We start from the raw sequence: 8,059 nt of genomic DNA, 5'->3' as shown, positions 1-8,059 counted from the left end.
TAATACTTTTCACAGCAAGGGTTATTGACTCATGGAACATAACATTGTGGAAATCAAGCCTGTATGAGAGAGATGTAAGGCAATACCAGCAGAGGTTAGGCACCAGTAAAGTACTAGTTAAAAGGGAAACACAAAATATCTGCTAAATAGGAGAGTGAACACCTGCATAGTATGATGTGTGTGTGTGTGTGTCAGCAAATGCGGCATGTTTAGTTTTATCTAGAAGTTGTGTACAGTCAAACTGTTGAAGAAACCAAGGCAAGATGGATTCTACGATACCCTCTATAAAGTATTCACTCCTGTACAGCACCAGCACACCGTGATTACTGTATACAAAAGAAAGATGATAGAAATGCCCTTTGGAGACATATAAGTGAAAATGGTGAATGCACGGGGTTTCTGTTTGGAATATTAGAATTGGTCAAGGCAAACCACAGGGGTGGAAACATTAAGAAAAAAGTAGCGGAAAAGGAGGTCATTTGGCAAATTAAATTAAATGCCTCTGACTCCCCAGGTTTAAATGAATACCTATCTATAAAACCTATATTAGAAGCCCATATTAACTAAAAACTAAAAAATAAAAAATAAAAACATAGATCAAATAGTAAAAGTGGTTTAATGTATGCATAATTAATTCTGTTTTTAATACAAAGTTTTTAATATATAGTTATGATATAGTTTATATAAGGTAACATGCTTTTAGGAAGCATTAATTTTTATACATAGTGATAAGATGTGTATAATTGAAAAAATGTTTTTATCCACGATATGCACTAGCACTTTAAGATGGTAATGGGACTACCATGTGATTTGAACAGAATGTATTTAAGCAAGTATTATATGTAGTAACATTGTTCTGAGGAAGTCTTATTGATGGAATGGTTTTATCTGTCTTTCAATAAAAAGTCTATATTTGGATTATCACGGTGTGCTGGTGCTGTACAGGAGTGAATACTTTATAGAGGGTATCGTAGAATCCATCTTGCCATGTTTAGTTTTATGTTTGAAAAAGTCATGTGGGTGATTACTGATGTACAAATGTCTCCACAGTACTTGGCTGGCCTCTTAGTGAATAAGATACTCACTATACCATACCTTCTGCTGTGTGAATTTTGTCATCCAATACTACTTTTACTTCATGTCTGTGATGGCATTCAGCATGCCTTCATTTAGCTCTGATGTGCTTTCTGTGGCTTGTCTGTTTGCCATCTGTCTCACAGAGCTTCTTTCTTTCAGCAGTGTGTGTTATTTCCATCTGAGACCATACTGTTTAGAATATTTTTTTTATTCCTATTGCTGTACTTCCATCATGCATTAGTGGAACTGTACTCGACATTTACTTGCTACATTTCTTCTATTTCACACATGCATGCCACACAGACATATACACACACTCTGTATCTGACTGCCCTGTTGTAGTGTTGTGGCCAGTTAATACAGTTATCTTATGGACTGATGAAACTGTCTTTTTACTCTCAGCTGTTTTGGGTCATAGCCCAGAATGGAAATTCCAGTTTAACCCACTTCTCAGCAGACTAATTAAAAGATTAACTAACCTAACACCATATTCAGTGAAGTTACTGCGGCTGAGTGTCATGGAAACAATCCAGGAAAACAATGTACAGCGCACATACTAGACACCCCCCTAGAATACTCATTACATGTTTGCTCTGACTGCTGAATTATTTTCATTATATAAATGATACTTCTTAATGCAATACTTTAGTCTTTGCACTGAACTGATGCTCAGTCCATTATTTATTGCACATTAAATATGTTGTTAGATCAGTCAGTCATTTCTGTTTTCTAGTCATTCCTTTTCTCCATGATTTTGTGTGTTTTTTGTGATAGGATTTGATTAGCTAAAATAGCACAAAGTTCATTTCCAGATTTGGCCTTTAAGCAGAGTAAAAGTAAATGATTAAAGGGTTTATTCATGGTTGGTTAAACACAGTGTGCAAGAGCAAGCTGGTAAAATTAAACCAACATATATAGAAAGGTCATTCACTTTACATTGTTTAAAGTACAGGCTATACTATCAGTTACTTTACAGAGGTCTCTGTAAGTATAGTTTTTAATGTTTTACTCTGTGTCTCTGGACTGGTTAAACTTTGCTTAATTCCTTTGTACCAAAGAACTAAATTGCAATTTGACAGTTGTGTAAAAGGTTAGAATTTTTATTGTACCGTGAAACACCTGCATAGCAGTTTGTATTTATCCCGTTTTGATGCTACTTTTTTTTTTTGCAGCTTGCTATTGCTTGTTGTTTAACTTATTGCACATTTATTTCTGTATATTTAATATTATCCCATATTTCTACCCCTTGAAACCTTAGAAATTAACTGGCCATGCTAAGTATTTAATTGAATTCCTGGTAAAACATTAGCCTACAGTATACTTGGTCACTGGAATGAAAAGACGTTTACTGAACCACTTGCTTTCTGAGATACTTTACTCATTACATAGTTTACAGATAAATACTTCAAAGATTTTGTCGACACAGGGTAGTCTATCTTTCCTTCTCCCAGGCAGCACTTGTTTGACTATTAGTGTATCTTCATCTCAGCCTGTGCATGTCTGTGAAAAAGTACATGCAGCTCAAATGTGAAATGCACCATTATAGTGATGTAATTTGCCAGGAGTCAAATACACAGAGGCATACAGAATGCATGATCGTAAAGAGCAGTGCCTGAATCAGAATGACTAGTGTGAAGGGAAGTGGGAAGGTCAGTGAGCATTGTGAGAGTACATATATTACTTTTATTCTGAAAAGTTGGAAAGTGCAACTAGTTGCCTATTTTCATCGAAGGCCTGAAAAGAGAAACAAAAATGCACACCATGCTACAAGCGCAGTACAGGTTTCTGTGACAAGAACTTCTTGTCAATACAATGAGCAAATATTTATCAGCACAGCAATAATATAAACTGTTACAATTACAATGCAATTGCTAGAGATAACAATATCATGCACTAACTTGCAGTGCAAGGATTTTAAGTTACGAAGAGCATGGACGTATTTATTAATGAAAGGAGGGTATTCAGAAAAAAATTGTAATGTGAAAGTGCTGTGATAAATAGCAAAATGGATGCAGTGCCATGCAGGTTCCAGCTGTACAGACGCCAGTGGCACAGAAAAAATGCAGGACAGCTTGCAGACCTGTTTGGAGGAGGGGCGTTCAGGCCGTGTACAGGGAATAGCAGGCTGAACCAAACTCCTGCTGTGCAAATATCTGTACAATGTTGCATAATCGCACAGACAGCAAGTTAATGAGGATGCTCTGTCTGCAGAACAATTTGTGTCCATTATACCACAGGCTAATAAGGATGTTGTGCCTACAGTACAGTCTGTGCCCATTGTTCTGTAGAGTAATGAGGATGTTGTGCCTACAGCACAATCTGTGCCCCTGACACTGTAGGCGAATGAGGATGCTGCGCCTACAGTATAGTCTGTGCCCATTATACTATAGGTAAACGAGGATGCTGTAAGCAAATACAATGAAGAACAAAGACTAGGAACCCAATGACTAAAATTTATTCCTCTCTGATGTCTCGGCATACACTGCCTTCTTGGAGTACACAGTTACTTCACATCACACACTTAGTTTATATACACTGCTAAATAAGCAATTAAACAATAAAGTCATCAGGTAATACCATCAAACACTTAAAAAATATTTAAAGTAATACATACCTATTAAAATCAACATTCATACCCTTTGGAAACAAATATCAAACTTTAATATATACATATATATATATATATATATATATATATATATATATATATATATATATATATATACTGCTTCTTTATAAAGAAGTTTATTCTTTCTGACGCCCCCTCCCCCCAAAAAAAAACACACTCTACTTTTTCTACAATTGTGGCTTGTAAACCATGAACAGAACTACCATGTGCTTACAAAAAAATGCTGTGCCACTGAATTTGGATGAATTACAAGTTGTTGTTGTTGTTATTGTTGTTTGTCTTTCGGCTTTTTCCTGGTAAGGGGTCGCCACAGCGGAACTCCGGTCCGCTAATGATTGGCAGTAGATCTTTACGAAATGCCGAGGTGCCAGCCCGACGCCCAACCTTCAACGAAGGAATGCCCATTTACGCACACATGTCTTTTGAATGCTACCCAACCGTGGGAGGACATGCAGACTCCACACAGAAGGCACTCCCAAGCCAAGCCAAGAATCAAATGGGAGAACCTCTTGCTGTGAGGTAACAATGCTACTGCCTTACCACCGCGGAATTACAAGTAAACAGATTTAATTTTACATTTGATGCCATCCAAATAGGGAAGAAGGTGTCCATTTTGGATGCAGATTTGTTACTTAAGGAAGATGGAACACTAATTACAAAAGTACATAGGAAATTTCAGGGAGATCTATATTATTTGAAAGTAACAAGTTGTTATCCTGGGCATACGATTGATGCCTTACTTTATGGTGAATGCATATGTCTTTACAGACTATGCAGCGATGAACAAGATTTTTTAAGGGAGATAGATTATACTATTGAGGTGTTCAGAAAGAGTGGTTATGGTGAAGATATAATTACTAAGGCATGGTCTACATTCAATAAAGAATATATAGGAAACAACAATAGAAAATGGAAGGGGGTTTCCAAATTAAATAACAATACTGAATCTGGTTGTGAAATGTATTTTGTAACCACATATAGTGGATTTAGCAATAGGCTTTATGAGATAGTACAAACACAGTGGCAACTGTTATCAAATTTAAAGGTTGGAAGTTCATGGATGCCCAATAAACTTGTTGCTTCATATAGAGTGGGTAGGAATATTAAGAGCTTTTTGGTGAAATCTAGGTTCTGCAGACACAAGGAGGTCTTACATGAGTCACTAAGAATAAAAGGGACAGTAGGATGTGGCAAATGTAAGGCATGCAAATTTATTGTGCCTTATTTTGGACTCTTAAATGGTCAAAGATTTGGAGTTTGTGTGAATTATAGGTGTGACACTGAGGGCATTATTTATGCCCTCAGATGTCCCTGCAATAAGTTTTATGTGGGTGAGTCCAAAAGGGCTTTTAAAATAAGGTTATTAGAACATGTTTGTGATATATTAAATAAAAAGGAACAGAGTTCAGTAGCACATTTTTTGCAAGCACATGGTAGTTCTTTTCATGGTTTACAAGCCACAATTTTAGAAAAGGTAGAGTGTGTTTTTTTTTTTTTTTGGGGGGGGGGCATCAGTAAGAATAAACTTTTTATAAAGAAGCAGTGTATATATTAACGTTTGATACTTTTTTTTCCAAAGGGCAGTGCAGTCTGTGCCCTTGACACTGTAGGCTAATGAGGACACTGTGTCTACAGTACAGTCCTTGCCCCTGACACTGTAGGCTAATTAGGACACTATGCCTACAGTACAGTCTGTGCCCCTGAGAGTGTAGGTTAATGAGGATGTTGTGCCTACAGAACAGTCTATGCTTCTGACACTGTAGACTAATGAGGACGCTGTGCCTGCAGTACAGTCTGTGCCCATTATACTGTAGGTTAATGAGGATGCTGTGCCTACAGTACAGTCTGTGCCCATTGTTCTGTAGGCTAATGAAGATGTTGTGCCTACAGTACAGTCTGTGCCCCTGACACTGTAGGTGAATGAGGATGCTGTGCCCCTGACACTGTACATTAATGAGGATGCTGTGCTTACAGTGCAGTCTGTGCCCCTGACACTGTAGGTTAATGAGGATGCTGTGCCTACAGTAGAGTCTGTGCCCCTGACCCTGTAGGTTAATGAGGATGCTGTGCCTACCGTAGAGTCTGTGCCCCTGACACTGTAGGTTAATGAGGATGCTGTGTCTGCAGTACAGTCTGTGCCCATTATAGTGTAGATTAATGAGTACACTGTGCCTACAGTACAGTCTATGTCCCTTACCCTGTAAGCTAATGAGGATGCTGTGTCTGCAGAACAGTCTTTGCGCATGACATTGTAGGCTAATGAGGAAGCTGTACCTACAGTACAGTCTGTGCCCAATATACTGTAGGCAAATGAGGACACTGTGCCTGCAGTACAGTCTGTGCCTCTGACACTGTAGGTTAATGAGGATGCTATACCTACAGTACAGTCTGTGCCCATTATACTGTAGGTTAATGAGGATGCTGTGCTACAGTACAGTCTGTGCCCATTATACTGTAGGCTAATGAGGACGCTGTAACTACTGTACAGTCTGTGCCCCTGACACTCTAGGCTAATGAGGATGTTGTCCCTGCAGTATAGTCTGTGCCCATTATACTGTATTCAAATGAGGATGCTGTGCCTACAATACAGTCTGTGTCCCTGACAATGTAGGCTAATGAGGATGCTGTGTCTGCAGTACAGTCTGTGCCCATTACACTGTAGGCTAATGAGGATGCTGTGTCTGTAGTACAGTCTGTGCCCCTGATACTGTAGGGTAATGAGGACGCTGTGCCTGCTGTACATTCAAAACCCTTTACACTGTAGGGTAATGAGGATGTTGTGCCTATAGTACAGTCTGTGCCCCTGACACTGTAGGTTAATGAGGATGCTGTGCCTATAGTATAGTCTGTGCCCCTGACACTGTAGGTTAATGAAGAAGCTGTGCCGACAGTACAGTCTGTGCCCATTATACTGTAGGTTAATGAGGACACTGTGCCTGCAGTACAGTCTGCACCTCTGACACTGTAGGTTAACAAGGCTACCGTAGAGTCTGTGCCCCTGACACTGTAAGCGAATGAGGATGCTGTGCCTGCAGTACAGTCTGTGCCCCTGACACTGTAGACTAATGAGGATGCTGTGCTTACAGTACAGTCTGTGCCCATTATACTGTAGGTTAATGAGGATGCTGTACCTGCAGTACAGTCTGTGCCCCTGACACTGTAGTCCAATGAGGATGTTGTCCCTGCAGCACAGTCTGTGCCCCTGACACTGTAGGCTAATGAGGATGCTGTGCCTACAATGCAGTATATACCCCTGACACTGTAGGCTAATGAGGATGCTGTACCTACAGTCCAGGCTTTGCCCATGACACTGTAGGCTAATGAGGCCGCTGTGCCTGCTGTGCATTCTGCATCCATTACAATGTAGAGTAATGATGATGCTGTGCCCATAGTACAGTCTGTGCCCCTGACACTGTAGGTTAATGAGGATGCTGTGCCTGTAGTACAGTCTGTGCCCTTGACACTGTAGGTTAATGAGGATGCTGTGCCTGTAGTATAGTCTGTGCCCCTGACACTGTAGGTCAATGAAGATGCTGTGCTACAGTACAATCTGTGCCCATTATACTGTAGGTTAAGGAAGATGCTGTGCATACAGTACTGTCTGTGCTCCTGACACTGTAGGTTAATGAGGATGGTGTGTTTGCAGTACAGTCTGTGTTCCTGACACTGTAGTTTAATGAGGATGCTGCGCCTGGTGTACAGTCTGTGCCCATTATACTGTGGGCTAATGAGGACACTGTGCCTACAGTACAGTCTGCGCCCCTGACACTGTATGGTAATGAGGATACTTTGCCTACAGTACAGTCTGTGGCCCTCACACTGTAGGCTAATATGGATGCTGCTCATACAGAGAAGTCTTTGCCCATGCTGTGCCTATTGTACAGTCTGTGCCCATTATATTGTAGGTTAACAAGGAATTTGTGCTTGCTGTACAGTCTGTGCCCCTGACACTGTAGGCTAATGAGGATGCTGTGCCTACTCTACAGTCTGTGCCCATTATGCTGTAGATTAATGAGGATGTTGTGCCTGCAGTACAGTCTGTGCCCCTGACACTGTAGACTAATGAAGATGTTGTGCCTGCAGTGCAGTCTGTGCCCCTGACACTGTAGGCTAATGAGGATGCTGTGCCTACAGTACAGTCTGTGCCCCTGACACTGTAGGCTAATGAGGATGCTGTGCCTGCAGTGCAGTCTGTGCCCATTGTACTGTAAGTGAATGATAATGCTGTGCCTACAGTACAACAGTCAAAGATTGTGTTGGTGCCAGTAGCATAAACGACAGCACCTATGGTCCAGATGTCCATAGCTGTCACATTATAGCACAGTATCAGGATAGGAACATCATTGCTGCAGA

The 8,059-nt window shown here is 40.3% G+C and overlaps 1 long non-coding RNA gene across 1 annotated transcript in view; it reads left to right on the top strand.

The window, feature by feature from the left end:
• The first annotated feature begins 1,997 nt into the window (after nucleotides 1–1,997).
• Nucleotides 1,998–8,059, top strand: part of LOC122801272 — a 338,706-nt gene continuing 332,644 nt past the window's right edge. The window contains exon 1 of the long non-coding RNA XR_006364682.1: nucleotides 1,998–2,061. This is a non-coding gene — a long non-coding RNA (uncharacterized LOC122801272). The remainder of the gene's footprint in view (nucleotides 2,062–8,059) is intronic.

The sequence above is a fragment of the Protopterus annectens genome, chromosome 1.part0, assembly GCF_019279795.1.
Source record: "Protopterus annectens isolate FY-2018-M chromosome 1.part0, PAN1.0, whole genome shotgun sequence".
Taxonomy (NCBI): Eukaryota; Metazoa; Chordata; order Ceratodontiformes; family Protopteridae; genus Protopterus; species Protopterus annectens.
The sequence above is the reverse complement of the archived record's forward strand: the minus strand, read 5'-3'. Positions and strand labels throughout refer to the sequence as shown.